At 28.7% G+C, this 25,854-nt stretch overlaps 1 protein-coding gene across 1 annotated transcript in view; it reads right to left on the bottom strand.

Annotated features, from left to right (window-relative positions):
• Positions 1-338: 338 nt before the first annotated feature.
• The window catches only part of kek1 (leucine-rich repeat, immunoglobulin-like domain-containing kekkon 1 protein), a 136,673-nt gene continuing 111,157 nt past the window's right edge, over positions 339-25,854 (bottom strand). Inside the window, exon 2 of the mRNA XM_075369949.1 lies at positions 339-510. The gene's annotated coding sequence lies outside the window, so the exon portion shown is untranslated. The remainder of the gene's footprint in view (positions 511-25,854) is intronic.

The following is a 25,854-nucleotide window of genomic DNA, read 5'->3' as shown; positions in this document are numbered from 1 at the left end:
CAAATGCTGGTAAAAAAAAACCCATTGTTGAATATTTTTGAAGTATCCCTTGTCATTTCTGGTTTAGAAGATCCTACCATCAGATATCCTATATAATAAAAATAATTTATTTATACTTCCAAAAAATGTAGAGAAACATTTAATAAATCGTTGGAATGGCGGTTTTTCTTTTTTGTTTTTAAAATCCTTTTCCATTATACCCTTCAAATAAGTGGAACATTGTTAACAAGTTATTTTTGGCCTTATTGAAAAGTTCAATGAAAATACAAACTCGATTCGTGATTCTAATATACTTTTTTATTTAAAACCGTACAAAATATCACCATACCTGTTACCTTTGGTTTAAGTTTTTTTTCAATCTCGTAATTCTGGAATACTTAACATTTATTAATTAGCGCCAGCAGGAAATTATTAGAATCTATGAAAAATTATTAGAATTTTCGTGACGTGTAGAATCTTTTGTACACTTCAATAATTCCATACCACTTCTTCAAACACAAGCTTTAAACTCTGAAAATAAATCATACAAAAAATGTTATTACAAAATATATAACAACTTAAGCCGAGGTTTTTCATTCAGCAAAAAAATTTTGTTCATTTTCATAATTCGTATATAAACTATCGCCTGATGATAGTAAATTCTGAATCGTTCTACTGTCTGTTGTTTGTATTGAATTGATTACTTTACATCACTTTGTTGAGCTCCTTATTTAATTTATTTCCGATTGTAAAATTTTATTATTATTTTTTTTTCATTGTTATTATTTTTGTTGTAATTTTTATTATTACGCTTGTTTCGGTAAATACTCATTACGAAGAGAAGTAATATAAAGTATTGGTGTCGGTATTTCACGAGGAGTATCTCTGAGTTTCTTTCTGGATACTCTTCATTCGTTTCATTTTTCAATCCATTTACTTACGGTTTCGATTATAATTAAGTAAAAAACCGATTGTATATAAAGTATAACAAAAAAAATAATAAATCTCTCAGTATCTATAGAAAAAACCAAACCTGAGTTAAAAAAAAAATTTTATCATAATTTTTTTTTATTTGTTCAATGCATTTCTTCATCCAAAATGTTCTGTGCTAATATTTTAACCATAAAATATTTATTAACCAACACTCTTAATTATTTGTTTAACTTTTTTTATTTTTCTGTTTTGCTTTAAATTTTCATGCCTTTTTTTTTGATAAAATTATTCACTCTCAATCCCCTAATATGTTTTTTTTTTATAACCTCCGAGACCACCGTTAGGTATTGCTTCAGAGAATAAGATAAACGATTTGTAGCGTGTATGAAAATTTCTTCCATGGCAGGGACTCGAACCGGACCTCCGGATGAAAGGCCGAGACGCTACCGCTCGCATCACGGAGGCCGGCAGGATTTTAAATTCTTACTTTTTATTTTTCACAAAATTTTCTCTTCCTTCATTTATTTTAAAACCAATTTTAAACCATTTTCTTATTCCTCTTTATAATATTTTTTTCAAATTAGAAAAAAAAGAAATAAGATTGATTGTACATATTTCGCTTTTATTAAAAAGGGCCATTAGCTGCAAAAAGGGACATTTGCGGTAAAGCTGCATTATAAAACACTTTTTTTTTAAATATAGTTTTTATTTATTTATTTTTTTCTTATAAGTCGGCTATTTGATAAATGTTAGAGTTGATATAAATTTAACGGGTACATGAACGTCTTGAATAATTTTTATTTGTTCTTGCGAAATTGGACGATCAAAAATTAAGTGTTACAATTATTTTTCATGTATAATAATAATAAAGATATAAGAAACTGGTAAGAGTATTTTTATAACGTAACAATGTTGACTGCATTGTTTTTTTTATTGTACATTTTGTATGCAGTTCTATTTAATGATTTATTATTTCAAGAAAAATGTAAATTAGTTAAAACTAAAATAAAAAGAAGAATTAATCCGAACGATTCTATATTTGGGTAATATATTTGTATCATAATGGTACATTTGAGAGGGTTTCAAGTCCTAGATTAAGGTAGTTATTATGTACGTACATATAATTATTATGTACGTATAATATAATATACTATAGCTTTGCTATCATTCTGATATGGCGAACGAGCAAAGTGCGTCAGCTTTATTGTTAAGCAAGGATTGCTTGCGTCGAGTTGAATGCATTTGTTGCCTCTACGAAATACCATTAATACTTGTCAGGTTGTACGCGATACGATCAATAAATGGCTGTACCTCCGCTCAGAATTATCCGCAATTCGTCTACGTTAAATCATTCCGATCCATTCCCCAGCAGATACCAAATACTCTACCTCCAACCTATCCACCTGCGTCGTCTATCAGTAATATAACCAAATATATCTATCTAGTAACTAAACGGTACCGCCAATAATGCGATCACGCCCGCACGTATACGCACACCAATACAATACGTATTGTACATATACCATATGGTATAACCCGTGAACGAAGGCACTGTAAAAAATACCTAACCTATAAATTCTCCACCTAACCAACATTAATCTCAATTATCCACATCAAAACAAATCGAAGTTTATTGGAAAAGTCATATTTAATCTCATCTGCAGGATTTAGAATTATTTCGTTTTTTTATCTGTGGTAGATGAACTTAATTTATTTTATCTTTTAACGAATTTTACATCAATTTTATTTTTTTTTTTTTATAAAAAAGTTTTTTTCATAAAAACCTAATTATTTTTATCTCGATTATTCCTTTACTCAATTAATAAAAATTATATTTTAATGTACAAAAATGTTGAAAATTTGAATAAAACTAATTAATATTATTTTATTTATATATATATTTTTTTTTATTCTCGGATTGTTCTTAAATTATTTTATTACAATTTAAGGTACAAGGGGTACTAGTCAGGGCTACTTTCTTGGAACGCATGAATATTCAATATACTCACGTTACTAGTCTTGAACAGATTGAATATATAATCGAAAATATTGAAGTTACCGAATTTTTACTTATTTTATCGTATTTATTTTCATTAGTTCCAGAGTTACAGCCAAATAAAATTTTAATTAATGTAATATTTGGATCGTACCATGGGAAGGTACATCAGTTCAAATCCGACTTCATCTCCTTTGTTTTAACTTTCTGTTTTTTAATTTAAACACATTGATTTATTAATAATTATTAACCCCTGATAGTAAAAAAAAATGTTTACAATAAATAATAATTCATTAAAAACATAAAAAAAAAATATGAAAAAATATCAGAAGTTATTAATGAAATAAAATTTTATGTAATTTTCATTTTAATTAAAAATTCTTATAGAGTTAATAAATTATTAATAAATCAATAAATTTAAATTAAAAAAAAAAAAATGTTAAAAAAATATATGTATATGAAGCCGGTTTCGAAACGATGTGTGCATGGTTACGCATCCGACACGTTCTAACTTACACCACATAACTACTTGAGCGACGTGAAACAAAATTAATATATTAACTAATATAAAATGCTGATACGGACACCACAAAAAAATGTGATACAATGTGGTGTTCACCACAATGCAATTGTGTAACTGTCCACTTAATTAAAGAACTGGATATCGTTTCAAATGAAATAAGTTTAAATGAAGTGCAGCAAAAGATGTGTGTATGTAATTTAATAGGCGTACAAGGAAGTCATGTGGTGTCCACTTGAAACTTTTTTTCTAGAAGTTCGGTAAAGTACAATTTTACGTTTGGAGTGGAAATCAGGCCGAAATCTTTAGAAACCGAAAAACAAACACCAACCTTTTTTGAGACTACAGTTTTATTAAAAGTTTGTTTTTTTATCTGTACAGTCCATTTTGAATATATTGTCATTTCCCCAAGGAACACGTATAACACATACGAGTATACCATAAACTGCATTTTATGTAATTTAAAGTTAACCAACCATAAATTTTCCCGCTTGCAACTCTAACTTAAATGTTAACATAACAACCATACTCGTATAATTTTCATTTACCTTAAAGATCTTATAGAAACTTGAAATCATAAGCAGAACGACGATCAGTGTATCGTATAATATACTTCAGTAAATACATAGTTGGTTAAATTAAGAATATAAAAATGTAACATTAATTGTTTAATATTTTATTATTCATATAAATCGAATGAAGAGGTAATAACAATAGAATTTACAAATACATTATGAATGAGAAAGCGATTTGTCTTTCCAACGCCAAATCATGGATAATTGGACTGTGGATTTTACATTTTATATATAATTTGAATCTATATATATATAATTTCCCGGAATCTACGTCAAAATCCTTCTAAAAACTTAAAAAATCCTACTGAAAACTTCCTTGTGCCGTTTTCCGTAAGAAGATCGACTTTTCGTTCATTTAATTTGGCTTTAATATTTTATTTATTTATTTTTTAAATTAATTTGGTTTAATATTGCAACAATTGATACAGCAGATAAAGAAATGCCTACGTTCCAACTTGCTGAATCATAACGATCCACGCTTCTAACTTGCCCGCTCAAATATTTTGACGTTAAATTGAACGTAACACAAGAACAATTCGACCAAGTTTCATAAAATTTTCACATACACAACTTCAGAGTAATACATCATATTTAAATTTCAATGGAACTGATCCTGTAGTTTTAAAGATTTTCGAGTCATAAAATGTTATTCAAAGGCTCTATATATATATATATATATATATATATATAATATATATATATAAACCCCAATTTAGCTGAATGGTATTTTCGTACTCTTCATAGCTCAAAAGGTAAAGAAAATTCATTTTCATCCCCACTCCCATCATGCGACCGAAAATAATACCGTACTTTTCTTCTAAAAGTCGGTAAAAAAAAAAAAATGAGTCGTTGTAGTTCTTTCAGAAGAACCAGAAAATAAATCTTAGAGGATTATTTTTATATCTTTTTTCAATTTTTTTCGATTAATTTTTGTTACTAAAATATTGATTCAATTTTGATAATTTATAGAAAATTTGTTTAGGAGTTGTACTTTTTTTAATACAAAAATTAACTGAATGATAAATAAATATATATTGAAAGTAGATTAAAAATAGAATTAAATGAATCTAAAAAATTCAACGTATCCTTTATCTTAAGAATTTAATAATTAGTTATTATTTATAACCTAAAAAGAAATTAGTCATTTTTAAGAAACATACAAAAACGGTTCTTGGTTAAAGAAGTTGATCGTAAGAAACCATCATTTAAAAAAGTTGTAAAATCAAACTTGGATTCCTGCCAAAACATTGACTTGTCTTATAACTTTAAGGGCGTAGCTGAGAAAAAACATGATGTTTTCTCCCTTTTTATCAGTAAAATCAAAATATATTTATATGTATATGTATATAATATAAAATAATTTAATTAGGTCATATATTTGTATGTGGAGACATTAAATAAATATTGTTCATTTACACGCGACGAGGATCATAGAATTAAATATTTTATCAGTTTGAATTTTATTACATCAAGATTAAACAAAAAGGTTCATTCTTAAAAAACTCAATAAAATTTAATTTATGGTTATTACACATCGTCAGGCTCTTAAACTTTTTTAACAGTTGATAATAACGTTGAGAATTGCATTATTTGGTCAAATAAATTCTAGTTACACATTATGTGTTTGCATTGACTAACATAAAACCTGCACGCTGTGTAACCAGTATCTCTTTTAACCTTTTATGAATAATGTATATTCATATATAATTTATAGATAAAATGAATTAAGGTTATATTTTTTTTTAATCACGTGACTGTAGCGTTTATTTCCTGGTATATAGACTATAATTATTACTGTTTTTTTTTTATGATTAACAATATTCTTCTGTTTTATAAATGGGAAAGATACTGATGATATCGTCAGTAACCTATTTTATGAAATATAACTGCAAATAATGCAGTTAAAAAAAAAAATAGTTTTTATTATGCAGTTTTTACACTTACAGACTTTTATTTATTATGCAGTTTATATTTACAATAGAGTATTTATATTTATAGATATTTAGTTAACCAAATTATACGTATACCAATTTGTTTTTTACGTTCACCAATCCGAATTAACCAGTTAATAAAGAAAAAAAATGGTGAACCTTATTTTAGTAATAATTGTTAGTTAATATTATATATTTATATAATAATTTCATTATAAAATAATTAATTACCATAATGGTTAGATATGTGCTGATATATGAAACAAGCAATTTAAAAAAAAAATGTTAAAGGTCTTTCCAGCTATAGTAACCATCCCATAACATGACAAGCATCTTAAGGAAACCGAAGAGTAAACAAGTACAGTTTGCTTTCTTTGATAAAACTAAAATATTTCTATACATTAACATGTCAAACACACCGAAATAAAAGTAGTATTCAGTCTTAGTAACGCTTTCATTCTGCATAACACTGCAAGAAGCAGTACATCATTACTTTTAATGAAAGCAACTCCTTCTTGTACTTGTTGTTTTACTTATAAATAGTCGTAAGCAAGACGGTTTAATGTAACTGATTGTATTCACTATATGGTGTATATGTATATATATATTTTTTTTAATAAGTAAAACTGTGTAAAATGCTCTATCAAAGCCTATACTTTATGCTACATTTTAATAATAATTTTTCAATCCCTTCCCCAACACAAAATATGTTAGATCCACACCTTCATAGATTAGTTACACCCACTACTAAAATTTTAATTAAATAATAATAATTTAATATTATCACCTCAAAAAATTGATTTAAACGAATAATTATTATATAGTGGTGATATCGTTCAACAGAATGTTGTGGGAATAGAGAATCTCCTGTAAAAAATTTCACAAAATTTTATCTGTCTTAAAAGAGAAAAATTAATTAATAGATTTTCATGGGAAAAAAAAGAAAAGGAAGTGAACTTATTTAAATAAAAAAATAGTGCTGAATAATATACAGATATCACGAAGTTCTCCCGGGACTTTCATAACCTATTTCATTTGTGAAAATAATTTTCTAACTTTAAACTTCATATAAAAATATGTTCTAAAATGCTTCGTGTACGAGTTACGGCTAGTGAAAGATTTCGCTTGGATTTCAGCTATCCCGGTGAAATGAAGTGGTACTGAAATTTTTAGGGAGTTAATTAAAGGATAATATTAAAGATTTATCATGATTTTTGACTTGAAAAATCGAATAAAATAGGTCTTAACCTTATATGCAGTAGTTTTTGAGAAATCTGGGGTAAAACCAATAAATTGGGGTAAAACCCTATTTTTTTAAGTGTGACGTATAATAACATTGTTAAATGAGTAAACATATAACAAACAGAACTTGTAGATAGAATTTAATTCAAAATAAAATATTGTAAGATAAATTGAATAAAAGAAAGAAAATTAGATAAATTCGAATTTTATTTACAAAACAGTACGTTAACTACATTCTTTACAAAAATATTTAGTAATGTAAACAAAAACCAAATTTTTTTTTGATGACGTGAAAAATTTGTAAAAACAAAATTTACTGTTAAAATGTTTTAAAAACTGGATCTTAAAATATTTGATTTTAAAAACAATTATAAAATAAAAATTAATTGGTTAATAATTATTTTATTAATTATAGAAATATAATAAATCATTTTAAGAATTATTATTTCAAATTTGGTAATAAAATAACAGCAGCTGATCAACAATGCATAATAATGTATTAGTGTTTTTAACAAATTGTAAGGTACATTAAGAATGTCGGATTCTGTGAACTGTGCTGTCGTTAGCGAAGGTTTCTGTGAATTTCAGTTTTAATGTGATCGGTTTGCCATTGAAGTAATGCCGTACTTATTTAAAACAGAGAAATACACTTATATTGTATTCACTTTGGGTATGTGTAATGGTATTGCTACAGCTGCTGCAGTAGGATATGAAATAAATTTGCCAAATCGCAGGATTGCAGTACCCAAAACAATTACCGCCAATTTTCGCAACCTTCGGGAAACAGGTTCATTACTTAGTATTTGTACAGCTACGAACTATTTATCCAATACGATGCTGTTATGGATAAAATTATTATCTTTGCAGTTCAGCGCTGTCTAGTCGTCAGTTCACGACGTCTTTCTAAGCGGATCGGAGTTTCGCATTCGATGTTTTGAAGGACACTTAAACAAAACAAGTTTTATCCTTATCATAAACAGCCAGTCCAAATCTACAACAACAAGTCTACAACAAATCTACAAATCTACAAGACGGTCCGCTTCCCCTGCAAATGGTGGAATACAAATCGACAAGTCTGTAAGTATGTTTGTTTACCGAAGAGGCAAATTTCACCCGAGATGACGTCAAAAATTTACGCAATGAGCAAACATGGCAGAAGTAAATCATAATGAAACGGTGGAAAGCAAGTTTTAACACGTTCTTTACGGTTTTTGGCCCCGAGGTCAAGAAAATTTCATTTACTAGTGACGGGCATAATTCTTGGTATAACTTAAAGAAAAAAGCGGGGTTGTTTTATTTGTTTTTTCTTACTAGTTATACGTATTCTAAAAGAGAATATAGTGTTAATATTTTCATAATTTTATTGATTATTGTGTTCTTTACCCTGAGGTCAATTGCCGTTTCTTTGCATATCATATTCTTGTGCGTAGTGCCAAGACCCGATTTTATGTTATGAAGTTATAGATTTATAACGGCTCTTGCTCTTAGAGTTAACAACGAAAACACGCAGACATGATCATTCATGCACTTTAGAAGACTATATTTCATGGCTCTTACGTCTTGCGTTATATAGGGTCATTGAATACAGACATGATTCTTGTCAGATCGTTCAATTAATAATTATGATATTGCAATGCTGCTACTCTGTTTGTGTATAACCATTGATCTAGTTAGTGTCATTTTGTTATTTAGATAAAATAAGATTATGTCTTCACGAGGAAAGCAGTTACTTGCATTAGCTTTGATGCAACCTGACTCTGAAAGTCAACCATTTAGTAGTGATGACAGCGATTATGACCAGAATTATGAACCTGAAAGTGAATTTAGCAGTGACAGTAATACAAGTGACAAAATAATGATTATTATTGAAATTTTTCTAATTTGATTTTTAAATGTATTTACCGAGTTATTCTTAATAAAAGTCTGTTGTCAAAAGAAAAAAAAACACTAATGATAATTACTAATGAAAACTAATGACGATTTTTTTGTTTATTGATAAAAGTATTGTATAATAACAAAAAGTTTTTACAAGAATATGTCATACTTTTTTTGGATAAAATAATAAGAAAATATTTCAAAAACTTTTTATTGCCTCTAACCACGATTCTAGTTGCCGGAGTCGAGAACGGGCAAGATAAATAAATACTTCATGAAGTGTACAGCACAGTTTAGTAAACGAAACGGCGTAGCTACAAAAGATTGATGTAGACGCCAATAGAGCACTGTAAAAGTGTACGTTCTTGACGACGGGGACAAGATCAGACGTTTTGTAACTGCTTACCTCTTTACTCAGAGGATAAGAACCGTTTACAACTAATTCTGTTAATATCAAACAACCGTACGGAACGTGTTAATACAGATTTTTAGCGTCAATATATATAGAAGGCCGCACCAATATATGGTGCGGCCTTCTTCACAATCAGCTGTTTGGACCGTTCATATTACCTGGCTGCTTAAATTCTGAGTTCTACTTGCACTATCTTCAAGAAGAATTACTGCAGCTGCTTGAAGATTTTCCTCTAGTGCCGAGACGCAAATTATACTTCCAGCACGATGGCGCGCCTCTTCACTTCAGTTTTACCGTTATCACTCACCTAAATCATCATTTCACTGAGAAATGGATCGGTCCACATTCCTGGCCATCAGATCGCCTGATTTAACACCTTCCGATTTATGCATTTGTGAATGGATGAAAAATATTGTATACAAAACAAAAATACATTATTGTGAGGAAATTAATTGTCCGAATTACGGACAGTACTAGTGTGGTGTTTCCAAATAAAATCTAACTTTTCTTCGTTTTTCCAACTTATCTTAAAATATTTTGTTCAGAATTAAATTCTTTACAAAATTTTTTAATAGTTTTATATGTTTATTACCCATTTCACAATGTTATTACACGTCAAACTTATAAAACAGGGGTCTTACCCCAATTTATTGGGTTTTATCCAAGATTTCTCAAGAAGTATTGCATATATGGTTCTAGGATCTATTTTATGATGTTTCAGAATAGTTCTGTCCCTTAATTAACGTCATAAAACTTTTAGTAAGATCTCACTTCACCGAGGTAGTTGAAATCCGAGCGAAATCTTTCACTAGCCGTAACTCGCAAACGAAGCATGTTAGGACATATGTTTATAAAAACTTTTCTCATTATTTTCACGAGTAAAATAGGTTATGAAAGTCCCGGGAGAATTTCATGATACACTCTGTATGTTACTATTCCGCATTGTTATTTTTTTAAATTAGTTTACTTTTCTTTTTTTTATGAACTCATTTCATTTTTTTGGTACCTTTTTTTATAATGAATAATAATAGTAATTTTATTATTATTATTTTTTTAATAGGTAAACATGGGTAACAAATGGATTCTTTTTTTAAAAAAAAGCGATATAAAAAGTAGTACCATAAAAGGAAGGTTACTAGGTGATTTATAGAAAATTTCACACAGCGAGGAAAGAATTTTCAAAAGCGTAGGTAGAATTATCAAAAATCCTATCATTACCTTAATTAAATTTGAAAAATAAGAATTATTAACATAAAAAAAGAAGAAACTTTCGTTTCATCTACATTTGTTCTTGATAGATTAATCAAAAAAGGCTTTGTAATGAGTTGAACTTTTTATTTATTTATTTGATCACCCACACCATTATAGTTGCCTATAATTTTGTTTAAAAAATACATTTTTAAAACCAGTTTTTTCAAAATTCTTTAACATTAACAATATTAAACCATTATGATGAGAAATTTTTTTAATTTCATTTATAATTCGATAGACTTAATTTGTTTAATTTGAACTCCCAAAAAATGTATGTGTTTTTTAAAAGTACGGCTCCTGGGGGGCCCTCTTAATATAATTTTTTGATTTGCGAGAACAAACGTTTGCATGAAGGTTAAAATTAGACGGGATCATATTTAAATCCTTCTCGTTTTATTTCTAATAAATTTTAAAGATAGCTTTGTACTGAGCTAATTTACTGTACTGAGCTTCAGCGATAATTTAAATAATTTTTTTTTATTTCTTAAAAATTCTTCAGTTATAGTCTTAAAAGACTAAGATTTACAGAATCTTCGAGAGAGGGTTTAAGAACGGCTCCCTTAAGAGCTAAAACATTAATTGTTAGGAAATATACCAAAATGCTTCAGTTTAATATGACCAGATATTTTGATTATAAAATCCATACAAAATTTTCATTTTATATGAATTACAGAAAATTCTTTCTTATTATTTGCATATTACGACAAATTTCTTTACAGATGGAGCTTTCATGTCTTTAAAATTTACTGAAAACGAAAAAAAAAGGGGGTTGTTATTTCCAAATGCCTGGAAAACGTTTTTCATTTCCTATTTCTTCATAGTCTGTCATCAAAAAATAAGAGCACTGACTGTCTATATATAGAGGCTTCACATCCTTATTGAACTTTGAAAAGAAAATTCACTGTTTTTTTATAGGCCAATGGTGGTAAACTGTATGGAATGTAATAACATTCTATTCACTAAAATATTACTGTGTTTTGGCAGAACCCTTCTTAAATTCAACATATTTTGTTGTCTGTAGATTTAAGTGTTTTGTGTAGTAATATTTTCAAAATGACCTTTCAGTATCTAATATAGAAGAACCAAAGATCGTAAGAAATTTTTATTAAAAGTTAATGAGATAGGAACATTTTCTGGTTTAGGTAACTATTAGTTCCATAAAATACTTAACATGCAGAATTTAATGTAAAATAAAATTATGCTTTATTCTTAAGCGTTGCACAAACTTTTTTTCACATTATGATTTTTGTTAAATTTATTATTTTATTTAATATCTTTATAATTTCATTGTTTTTATTGAATTTTAGTGATTACACTAAAAACTACTCATGAAGCCTCGATTTTGATGTACTCGTATTTTATTTGATTTGTTTAAGTCGTTCGTTGTTTAAATTGATAATTTCAAAATGTAGTTGGTCAACCGCGGGTAGATATTCTTTCATTAATGATCGTAAAAATAATTTTGGAAACGTTAATTATATATTTGTAAATAGAATAAATTAAAATTCAAACTTACCAACAATTCGTCTGTGTTTTTTCGAGTACTTTCGATCATTTGACCATCATCAGGAAAAGTTTTCTCTCAATTTAAAAGTATTAAAATTAAAATTGACATACTTAAAAATAACAATTGCAACTTTCCTACATAACGGACGTAATTACTTTTACACTATGACGACCGGTTGTTATAATTTTAATATTTTATAACTTATTAATCCATTTATGTTAATTTTAATTTTATTAAATTTTAGTTAAAAGAAAACTTTTCCTGATGATGGTCGAATGACTGAAAATGCTCAAAAAACACAGACGAATTGTCGGTAAGGTTGAATTTTAATTTATTTTATTTATATGTAAATAATCTTATATACCAACGGTGCCATGATTTAAAAATTAAGTTTATTGTATACTTTACGTCATAGTTATCAGTTTTATTTTACCTAACTTAATGAAAATATTCACTTGTTTTCAGTTCCGAATTATTTTTAACACTGATTGCGTAGTACCAATCCCGGTAATAATAATAATAATAATAATAATAATAATAATAATAATAATAATAATAATAATAATATTTCTTTTGATTTTTAGAATAATATTTAAACGAATCTACTGTCAAACAACAGACTATTAATCAAATCAGGATAACGTATTTTCCAATATTAGGTCGACTATCCCTGAGCAGTAGTGTTACCTTAAATTAATTGAACCGTATCGATTAATTACATTTACATTTAGATCAAATATTGCTCTCTTGTTCTGTTGTTTTTATTTTAACTTTAAAATATTGTAAAATAAAAACTTATCATAATTAAAGAGTTAAAAAATAAATAAAGCTCGTATAATGTTTGGTACACAAAATAAATTTTAAAGAAGTAATAAAATATGATATTAAAATCGATTTCAAAAATCTCCAAAAATTAAAAAGTAATGCCTTTTATATGCCTGTAAAAATCTTTACTCTTTTTTTAAGCCGTCACCACATTACAAAAGTTATTAAAATCTTATAAATCCTTAATTTGGCAACGATTTCAAGTAGAAAACTTTTTTTTATGAATTGGACTATATATTTATTTTAACTTTTAGAGCAATTTTTTAAGATTTGTTTTTATGATAAAAAAGGAAATATACATATTAAAAAAAATTAAATGGTGGTACAAGAAAGGGAAACCAAGGTCTTAACAAAAATTTAAAAAAAATGAAATTGATGAAAAAGAATGAGAAATGATATAAAAGAATTGAGGTAAGGTTATCTGGACTGAGGAAGCATGTATTTATTTTGCCTTAAGGTTCTAAGTTATTTGAATTTTCCCATGAAAATATTTTGAATGACAACGTTGTAGCAGTATATATATATATCATTCTATAAAAATCTAAAATTGATAACAAAATAATGAATATTATTTTTAAATTATTTGTAAAGCAATATGATTTTTCTTTCAAAAAATTTGTGCTTGTTATATAAAAAAAAGAACGTAAAATAAGACCGTTATACGTATTTTGTCTACCAAAGAAACGAATCCTCGTAATCGGTCCATAATGCGAAGACTAAGAATTGAGCATACAAAAAAATATACACAAATATAATAATTGAATTAAATCTTTTGATTTCTATTTAAAAATAATTATTAAAATTTAATTTATTTAAAAAAAAAGTAGAACAGAATAAATAAACTATACGGCCAGCTAAAATTATTATTTTATAATAAATCTAGAATAAAATAAAGGGTGGATTTGTGTGTTTGATTTAGTAAAAGGGTTTAGAGAGTAAAGACAAATGCCTTGTAATTTTATATTCATTTATAATTATTTATATATACATTTTACCTCTTTAGAGATCTTAAAAGTAAAATTTCTCGCGTCCATAAGAGTGTTTGTTTTGTACAAGCGTTTAAAGTACAATAATAATAGTAGTATTACGAATAGTACTCGTAATTATTATAACGAATGGCACTTCTCTTGATTGCATTAATTGTGTTAAATTATAGACATTGAAGTTGTTAAGATGTAGTAACAATTACGTAGTACTGCTGTATTTCTGTTCTTTCTTTCACAAAGTCTTTAAACAACCGAGTTAAGTTGAAGAATTAATTTCGCTCTGTCTACTGTAAGCTTTTAATTTCAAGTGCCGCATTATTTTAGGACCGAATGAATACATCGCGCAATGGTAAATAGCAAAAGCAATTGAAATAATAGGGACATTAAAGGACGTAAATAAAGAACATAGTACCGTTTAGAGCTGTAAGTCACGAAGGGTACTAGTAAGAAATGCGAGGGATTGTACTCAGAGGTTAAGAAAAAGCTTTTGAATAAGAGCGTTAGGAGGGGGAGCGTTTGGTTTTGGGGGGAGTTAGGGAGGTATGCGTCGGTTTTATAATGGGTCTAACGAAGGACTGTATACAAGCTTAGCTGATGATAATTTTAGGACCATGTATTCTAGAACTTTTATGGCCGTTAAATAATTCCCCTTCCTACTAGTATATATAGTGTATGCTACCTACGTCATTGACAGGCCGGCCTATTTAAATTAATTACAATTTCTAATATAAACAAATCCTAACCCGCCTTAACTATTAAACCAGAAACACCTGTGTTATCTTTGGGGGAAATATATTTTTTCCCTGCAAAAAAATTGACTTTTGCATTCTAATTTTCTTCATCTTGCCATTTTATAAACAGTTTTTTTTTTAAATTAATTTACTTTTAATAGTAATTAGTAGTCAGAGGTATATTCATTGCGTTTCTTATTTCGTTATTATAAAATTCAGCATTACACTAGCTATTAATGAAACGTTTTATCATCATTAATATTTTTATTCTTTTTCATATTCCAGTGTGATATACACATGTATAATATTATCTCTTTGATGTAATACCTCTAACGTAGAACGAATTTGAAAAATATAAAAAAAATCATTTTGATCACCCGAAAAATCGCGAACAATATTTAGTAAAATAAGTAAATAAAATGTATTTATAATCATTTACTCAAAGTACATCATGTTATAATAAAAATAATCATGTATATCAAGCAAAATAAACAGAATTGTTTTCTTGTAATCCAGCACAATAGAACTCGGTATATACAGTGTGTCCCATATAAAACGCAACCCAACCTTATATTTGTAGGTATTGAAATAATAAAAAGGCATGTGTAAATATAAATGTAATTTTTATTATTACCATCCATTACCTTACATTTAGAGTAAATGTTGGAAGTGGCCGCCATCTTCTTGAATACAAGTTTCAATACTTTTTACAGCATTTCTTGCAACTTTTTTCAAAGTTTGTGGTTGGATATTTAATACAGCTTGTTCAATATTGACTTTCAATTGTTCGTGGTTTGTTGCTGTAGGCTTTTTCTTTGAGGTAACCCCGTAGAAAAAAATCCGCCGCAATCAAATCTGGAGATCTTGGTGGTCACAAGCCTCGACCGATAACACGATTACCAAAGAATTCCTCAACGAAATCAGAAGTTGAACCTGCGTAGTGCGATATCGCACCGTCATGTTGTAGCCAGCAGTGTCTGTCCTCTTCCAAAAGTGCAATGAACTGAAATAAAATATCCTGATATCGTTCGGCATTAATGGTGTACTCGAAAAAAAAAAGGACCGATTATTTTCTTCCGCGATATCGCGCACCACACGCCCAACTTCTGCGGGTGTAATTATTTTCGTGATAAACGTGGGGATTTTCAACACTCCAAATTCTACTGTTTTGGCTGTTTACGTAGCCGTTTTTCTTTGTCGGGCTCAAGAAGTTGATGAACCGTTTGAATGCGATAAGGTCGTAATTGTAATTGTTTGGTCGCCCGATGAACAGTTGATTTAGACAAATTAATTTCAGCAGACAAACGTCTGATCGATTTATTTGGCGAGGCGAGTAATCGGTCTTTGATTTCAGTGACTGTATATGTATTCAACACTGACACAGATCTTTTGTGTTCCTTGTTATTAACAGAACCGGTCTCTCTAAATTTTGCGACTAACCTTAATACTGTTGTTTTATTAGGAGCTGGTTTATCTGGGTACTTATGGCGAAACAAATCTTGCACTGCAACCACTGATTTCGTACTGAAGTACGACTCAACAATGATAACACGTCCATCTAGCGAAAACACCATCTTGTCTCTAGCAATACACTAAACGTTATGATTGCATTGTTGTTACTACCGGTAGTGTTCTACTGCGTCGCCGCGATGTTCAGATGTTGGACGAATCCATTTTAGTAACGAGTAGGGGAGTAAGCTTAACTTTTGAAATTTCATGGATGAGTGATTAATGGGTTGCGTTTTATATGGGACACCTGTAGAAAGAGCCTTATTACGGTTTTGTTGTCATTTTTTTGTTAATTAACTCCCTATCTGAAAGATTTCCTTTAATTTATTGACATTAGATTAAAAGATTTTCCTTTACAGCACCTATTTTACTCTTTAGTCAGTCGATGACTTAACAATATAAAAAAAAAATCATATTGATTTTTTTTGTATATTTTTTAAAGTTTTATTTTAATTTTATTTATTTATTATTTTCACATACTTTATTATTATTATTAATATATTATTTCGTATTTTACCTGATACTATCCTTTCTTTTATTGCTTCTCCGGTCTGCCACGGTTTCCTTTATAACCTGTTCGGCGAATACTAAGCCAATTTATTTTTAATCTGTTGAATAGCATACTTATTCATTCCTGACGTGATGAAGTAAACTCCCGAACCCATTGCTTTTATTAGCCATTGTGATTTTATTTTTGATCTTTACATAAAAATCTGTATAATAAGGATTTTTGTACAGATTTTTTACGTATAATGATTATGAATTAATTATTTTATGTAATGAATTATCTCATATTGTACATTATTAAAAATAAAAATTTTTCCATAACTATTTAAGAACTTTATTTATTTATCAATTTCTTTTTTAAATTAAAATTTAAATGTGTTTGTTTTCCTTACCACCTCATGTTATTTTACTTACGTTTCACCTGGTGTAGATAATTTTTGGATTAGTGAATTTCAAATAGAAATGTAAGTATTTTGCATAAATTATCTTTGTTTATGTGTGATCAATAGATTAGATTACGATTAATCTGAAATCATGTAATCAGCCATTTGAAAAATTCTATTTTCCTTAACAAGAAACGCATATTTGTATGGTGTTGGAGGGGCAAGTGCTCGGGGTATACTTTTAGAACTTCCCATCTCAGCATTGCAATATATTCACAGAAATATATTTTAGTCTAAAAAAAATTCTTAGTTAAATAACTGTTTGTAGTGCATTAATATGTTAAATAAAAATTCTTAAGTTTTATTGATTGAATACATTACATAATTTTGGATATTTTTAGTAAATTAACAAAATGAGAGTTTTTTTTTATTATAATAGGAATAGGCAATACACTTTATAAATGTACGGAAATTAAATTTATTCCCTTGAATTATTAAGTAAGTTCGATTGCACCTTCACGCTACCTATTTATAGGCCAAACCATTGAATCTAATTCTACCTGATGAATTAAATAAAAAATAGTAATAAATAAGGCAACTTGGCTTATTCGATTTGAAGAGCACTCACTCTACCAATAATATTCTTCATCTTCTTCTTCTTTTTGTTACTAGGAAACATTATAATTTTTAAATAGCTAAAATTTAAATTTATATAACTAAATCTTAAAATTTTATATAACTAAATTTTTTATATAGGTTACATTTTTTTATAGCAAAATTTTATTATAGTTAACATATAAATACACTGAACAAATTATATATATATATATATATATATATATATTCGTTAATACACATAAGGTCAAAGACAGTGGCTCAGTATCTTTTACTCCAAGTATACAATATCCTAGCCGGTCTACGTGGGCTAAGTGGTAGCGTCTCGGTCTTTTATTTGGAGGTTCCGGGTTGGAATCCCGGAAAGGCATGGCATTTTTACACGCAAAAAAATTGCCATTTCACTTCAACCTCTGAAGCAATACCTAACGGTGGTCCCGGAAGCTAAAAATCAAACAAAAAAAAGGATACAGTGTCTAAGAATGCAGTGAATAAAAGCTTTCTCATATATGCATAATACAAGCTATTTTCCGAAAATCTTTGTCTTTATAAATATTGCTTAAAATAAAATAATTAAGATGTATTGAAAGCTAATAAGTATGCTGCTGTATTTATTACGAAAAAAAGATATTGCACATTGCTAATCGCGTTATCATTATCCATAAGCTAGAACCTTAGAACTTGTTTCCTAATAATGTAAAATCCCCGGATTTGTAAATAATTTATTCTCCAATCTCTGTCTTATCAAACTGTAAAATTTCATTTCAGTATTTTTATTTAAAAACTAATATTGAAAATATTGAAGAGGATGTTGTTTTTTGACAACTTTTTTCTTAAATTAATGCATAACAGTGTGAATGAAACTCGCAAAAAGTTGTTAATAACTCACTGTTTGAAAGTCGAAATAAATTAAAAAAATTATGTAAATATCTTTAGTTTCCTTTAATTTTATAAACATAAATTTAATTATGAAATGAAAATCCATAATTTAATGAAAAATGATCGAAAGTAAAACATGACAACATTCAGGACATCTAATCATATAAGTAAATTATCAAATACTATCTCATTCATATATGTTTTGATTGTATTACTATATATTTGAAAATAAATTATATGCTTACGGCTATAATAACAGTGATAAATGCATAATGTTGACAAGATAGGTAGGAAGGAACCCTTCCTTCCTATCTTTTCTTCTAACGCACTTGTCTTAAATTTGCAAGGTGAGCAGGTGTGCATGCAGTAAGCTACTCACAGACAAAATAAACGAACATGTCTGAACAGGTCTGCGGATAGATACCACGGTTCGCTGTTATACAAATCGTTATCGTATATTAAACATCGTAATTATGTAATTACATATTATTTTCAAACTAATCGAGTAGACCCAATTGTTTATAATAAAAAATATTTAAACAGCTTAAATTTAGTAAAAGTAATTTAAATTCCTTGTACGAAGTAAAGGAAGTATTGTAATTGCGAAAAGATTTTTGAAATCGGTTTTCAGATTTCAACGGAAATATCCATTTTGACCATCCGTCCATTTTGACTAGTTTCGGCGTGACCTGTATATCCGTATGTCGCATAACTCGTAAACGATTTGTTGTAGAATGTTGGGATTTTTGATTTAGGACTGTTGTAACATCTAGTTGTGCACCTTCTCCAAAAATGTCCAAAAAAGCCCAAAATCCAAACAATTTGGATTTTAAACTTTTTCTTAACTGCAATAATAAGCCCTCATTGTGAGTTTTCAACGATAAATCATAAAGTGATACTTATTTTCATTAGTTCCAGAGTTATATCCGAATAAAATTTTAATTAATGAAATTTTTTGATCTTACAAGGGGAAGGCACATCGATTCGAATCCGACTTCATATACATATTTTTTTTTTAACTTTTTTAATTTAAATATATTGATTTATTAATAATTATTAACCTCTGATTGTAAAAAAAGTTTTACAATAAATAATAATTCAATAATAGCATACAAAAAAAAATATATATATATTAAAAAAATCAGAAGTTATCAGCGAAATAAAATTTATGTACTTTTCATTTTAGTTCAAACATTTTTACAATCAAAGGTAAGTTATTAATAAATCAATATATTTAAATTAAAAAAAAAGTTAAAAAATATATGTAAGTCGGATTCGAACCGATATTTGGTTACGGATCCGACATGGATTATCCACACAATTACATGAACAGTGTGGAAGAAAATTAATATATAAACTAATATAAAATGCTAAGGAAATTTTTAGGGCCATTTTTCTTACGTATAATTGAATATTGCCTGTTAGTATTTTGTGATAAAGACATGTAAATGGTTTAAAGTGATTGTTGAGAATTTTTTTCACTTGTCCGTAATATGCTTCTTATAACTTTTATTACATAAAATATTATTCTACATCAGTAATTATTCGTATCTTTGTGAGTTACTGATTAACTAAAGTTTCAGATAGGTAACCCTTACATGGTTCTCTATTTCTCTATTTCATAAATACATATTTTTTTTTTATTTATGCATTTGTTTCAGTCTACTTGTAATAAATATCGCTATAAAATTTAGTAACCTTCTCCTGTTTTCATTTTGTTAATGGTTACATCATAATAATTTAAAAAAACACAGTATTAGATATAAGACTTATATTTATTTAAAGACTAATAAACGGGCTTTCTTAATAATAAGGAGCTTTTTAATTAATAATTAAACAAGTATTTGACGTTAATAAAAACTAATATTTTAGCAATTGTGTAACTGTTCACTTTATTAAAGAATTGGAGGATCGTATCTCACTTTCAAATGAAATAAGTTTAAATGAAGTGCAGCAAAATATGTTTATGTGTAATTTTTAATAGGCGTACAAGGAAGTTATGTGGTGTCCACATCAGATTTTTAAACTTTACTATACTATGTTAAATAGTATATTAAATAACGAGTCATAAATTCCGCTTAATAAATTCAGTTTTTTAATACGTGTGATTTTTGAAGGTTTTTTGTCGTTTATGGCTGCGTTAGTGTAACCTACCTTAAGCATTCTGCAAATTTCTAATACGTTATCACGCTTGTATGTATTTATCAATAACCACATAAAATTTTGCTAATACCTTCTACTTTCAGGTTATTTACTTCATATTATTTAACCACAGAATATTTAAGTATAGTTTATTACAAAGAAAGAATTATGATCTGTTAAAAAATGACCCTTACGGAAATTTTTGTATTAATTAAATTTTCAGGTTCTGTGATCTAGAAACACAAAATTCTCATTTAAAACCTTCTTACAGTTAGTTAGTTCATGTATAACCTTCTTCATGTATAGTTAGTTGTTTATAATTTCAAGTAGGATTTATTTTTTAGAAAAATAAAAATAAATACTATTATTAAAAATTAATTTATTTGTAGTGTCTAAATCGTTGTTTACGTCGCTAAGAAAATTATAGGTTTTTTGCCAGCAAATTATGTTATTTCTTTTTTTGGAGTGACTTAATTCATTATAAATGAAGTCTAATGAAGGAGTTCGATTTTTATAAATATTATTCCTTCACTAAAAAAAATGTTAGCCTAGCTTACATAATTACCTAACACCAAACTGCCTTTTGGATGAATCTGTATCATGTTTCTGTTATACTCGATTCACTTTAAGAGCTATATTTTGTAAACAAACCGTGAGGTGTAATAGACAATCTCGGAAGTTACATGTACAAATTACTAAAAAAAAAATAAAAAATAAAAATGATTCGTATATTATTTGATGTTTTTATTTGGCACTGACTGAATCAAGTTATTTACAAATTAATTACATGGTAGCTATATTTAAAGTTATATCGCTGTTGAAAAAATACGATGGACGATGAGGTATTATACTAGTGAGGACTAATAAATTGAATCATTTGGTACATTACTTCTTTCTTTTTCCTGTTTAGCCTCCAGTAATTACCGTTCAGATAATACTTCAGAGGATGATGTGTATGAGTGTAAATGAAGTGTAGTCGTGTACAGTCTCAGTTCGACCATTCCTGAGATGTGTGGTTAATTGAAACCCAACCACCAAAGAACACCGGTATTCACGATCTAGTATTCAAATCCGTGTAAAAATAGCTGAATTTACCAGCACATGAACGCTAGAACTCTCGACTTCCAAATCAACTGATTTGGTAAGATGCGTTCACCACTAGACTAACCCGGCGGGTTCGGTACATTCGGTACATTACTGTGCTAATATAATCGCACCCGTTGCAGTAAAATCTCAATACTACAAACAACAGCTAGAATAGTTCTTACGCTGAACTGAATATAAAAATGTTTTAATTATTTTTTTTAAATTAAATTAAAGTTGAAAATTGATTTTAGTAAAATGATACCTGCTAGTAAATGAGTTTTGAAAAAGGTAAAATATGTTTAAACTGTCGTTGGTATGGTTGGTACATTTTTTCTTTTGAAGTCGAGTATCCACCAATTTTTTCGTGATTATACGGGAGAATAATAATATTTTGACAAATAAGTAACCTCCTGAAGTAAAAAAAAAAATAATTAGCATATTTATTGATTACATTATTACTAGCTTATTGTAAAAGAACAAAATATATTATGAATTTTTATGCTATACTATTTGTACATTAATGGATCAAGTAAAAGAATAAAATTATTTGTTTTTTAACTTGTAAATATCATTTATGTACAATTGATATTAAAAAAATAAAAATGGGGAAAATTACTTGTATTTTTTTAAATTTTTACTTTTTTGTGCCGCATTAAATAATAAAAAAAATTATGAAATATACTTTTTGTGTTTATGAACTATTTCTATTAACAGATAAGTATTATTGCCCAATTAATTTCATATTTTGAAGTTAATATGCACGATATATTCATATACGAATGTTAGCTATTGATCATTAATCATTTTTAATTAATTTTAATTTTCATTTATTGGGAATGGAAAAAAAATTTTAATTACGTAGCTGTACCATTTCATTGTAAAAAAAAAATTGAAATGAATGATAATTAATTTTTGCATCTCTTGTTACGAGCTGAAATTCCAATTAACATTTTATATATTTATTTTTTTCCCCTCTTGATATGTGAATGTAAATTAAAACATGTTACCAATGTACTGAAATATTTAAAAATAACCTTTTTTTTTCGGTGTTTGATTGCTCGGGATAATGAAAATTTACATATAATTATATGTTAAAAAAAAAATTAAATACACATCATATTTAAAGATATGAAATGCCAGTAAATTATTTATTAGCATTTAAGCTTATCGAGGACAAGTGTTATTATGTATTTTAATTAAGATTAATTTTGAACGATTCTTAAATTAACAGCAAATCAGTTTTTTTTTTAATTTAATGATTTTTGTCTCACGAGTAACAATAGGTGAAATTAATACAGTTTATTAACCTGATTTCAAAAGTGTATTCGGAATTTCTCCATCACCCACAGTTTTTTGTTATTTTAATTTTTTTAAATATTTTTAAATGTCTTTTCTTCCATTTGTTAAAAGTTCCTAGAGCTTATGATGGAAACAAATGAGCTAACTCAAAGGGTAGCTTTGCTACTGTTGTGCAGGTTCAGACGTGTACAGACATGTACAAACGTAATCTAGTGTAGCACACATTTATCAGAACGATGCCAGTTGTGAATTAGTAGTGAATCAGTAAACACGCCAATGTAAGTGCTTTTCTTGTCTGAATTATTGTGTATTGCACATTTAAAGTTTATTTCTTTTAACTAATCGTTAGTTACAAAATTCCCTAGAGTTTGCTTAAATCATCCTAACAATTTTTGTTAGAGTTCTGCGAATCAGCCTAGACGTTATGACGTCAGTCTGTGAGATGTAAATATGCGAGGAGAGTTTGCGAGAGTGCCACGAGTTATTACGTGACGTCGACGCGATTAAGGTGTGACGTCACACGTAATTCCAATACACAAAAACAAGAAATGGTCCGGTGAGTTACTGTAAGACTGTAAGTGAAAGATAATATAGATAATGTACTAAATTTCATTCCTAAATTGTTAGGGCAGTTTTATATCTGAGCAGCAAAGGTATTTACAGTAAAAGAACTTTATACTTGTCTTTGATTTTACTATTGTTAATACTAAACTGGTGGTTAAAAGTGTTTAGACTAGCGTCATGCTAATGTCTTTTGTCAATGGGGCTGAATTCTGGTTTCCATTATTTATCTACCTGAGCATGAATCCTGACGATTACTTTAAATTCTGTTTTGTATGTAATCTCTGATTATTTTTATTATCTACATTTTTTATTATTATCCCACACCTTCACAGCTTTTACTTTTGCCGGTGACATTCCTAATACTCAGAGTAATTTGTACCAACGAGATTAGGCTTGCTATTGTTGACTAATTGCCTTCCGGGCAACATGGCAGGTGTCAATTATCACTCTCCTTTGCATTAGCGCGTGGGTCTTCCACTGGATCTTCAGTTTTTCAAGACTATTGTGCAAAGTAGATGGTATTATTCCCTCCGCAGATATAATTATTGGGATTATATAAACTTCTTTTTGATTCCACATTTCTTTAATTTCAAAAGCAAGATATGTATATTTCTACAGCTTGTGTTTAGTGTTGTTGCTGCTTGATGGGATGGCTACTTCTATTAGGTAAGTTACTTTTTCCATTTTATCAACTACTACCATATCTGGTTTATTACAGTTGATGGGTTTTGCTGTTACAATTCCCTGGTTCCAGAAAATTTTTGCGTTTTTCTCCAAAAAGGAGGCTGGCTCATAAGTATAGTAGGTCCCTTTTTGAAACTATAACTTGTATCTATCGCAGAGTTCTATGTATACAATTTTTGCCACAATGTTGTGCCTCCTGGTGTACTCTGTTGGAGCTAGAATCGGACAACCAGTGATTATATGGTCTATTGTTTCATTGTGTTGCATACATAGCCTACATTTGTTGATATTTTCTTTAAGAATAAATCTCTTAAAATTTCTCGTTGCTACTACTTGATTCTGTATGCTACATATAAACCCCTCCGTCTCAGAATGTAACTTTCCCTGCACAAGCCAATTATTTGAAGCTGCTATGTCGACTCCTCCTGCTCTAGACGGTGCCTATATCTCCCATGCAGCTCTTTTCTTCTCCAATCTAGAATTTTATCTGCATTGCTCTATTTCTTGTGTTCTACGTTGTTAGTCCTGTTGGCTAGGTTCAATGGCGTATAGTTTTGGTCTGCCGCTACAATTGCTTGATAGAAGGGTTGATGCCTGCTATGGAAGTAATCCCTTAAGTTTTCGTTCTGCCGTAGCATAGATTTTTAATATCGAGTACTCCTCTTCCACCTTCCTTTCTAGAGGACGAGAATCTTTCTTTTAACGAGTGGATGTGGTGGGACTTTCCTTTGTAGAATATTTTTCTAGTGAGTCTGTTCAACTCTTTTAACTCTGCTTCACTGTATTTTATTATACCTAACGCATACGTGAGTACTGGTACTGCATATCTGTTCACTCCCTTCACTTTATTTCCCCCATTAAGTTCCGATTTTAATCTCTTTTCATTCGTTTTCTTAATGTTTTTCCTTAATGGCTTTGTGCTCCAATTTTATCGTTTGATCGCTTCCTAGGTACTTGTACACCTCCTCTTCTTTCTTTGCTTCTATGCTACTCTGGGCCTGCAGGTCGTAATTCTGCGCCTGGTGGAACTTTCCCTTTCACAATTGACGTTTATCTTGCACTTACCTTTTCCTACTCCATTCTAATGTCTTCGCTGAACATTTCGACAATTTGAGCAGCTGCTGTACAGTCCCTCCATAAATCTTTAAATCACCCATATAGAATAAGTGTGCCATAATCTCGTGCTCGCGATTTTATATTATAACCGAATCTTGTCTCCTTTAGCATGCTTGAGAGCGGGGTGATAGCCATACAGAACCAGAGCGGGCTCAGGGCGTCCCCTTGAAATATTCCTCTACTTACATTTAGGGGTCCTGTTTGTGTTTCTCTGTTTCACTGTTTGCAACTAGTATCATGCTCCATGCACTCATTGCATGCCTCGAGAACCTAATCGTCTTTTCATCAACTTGACAGGTTTCTAAGA

The sequence above is a fragment of the Lycorma delicatula genome, chromosome 6 (genome assembly GCF_047948215.1).
Source record: "Lycorma delicatula isolate Av1 chromosome 6, ASM4794821v1, whole genome shotgun sequence".
NCBI classification, from domain to species: domain Eukaryota; kingdom Metazoa; phylum Arthropoda; class Insecta; order Hemiptera; family Fulgoridae; genus Lycorma; species Lycorma delicatula.
This window is presented reverse-complemented; position numbering and strand designations above follow the sequence as displayed.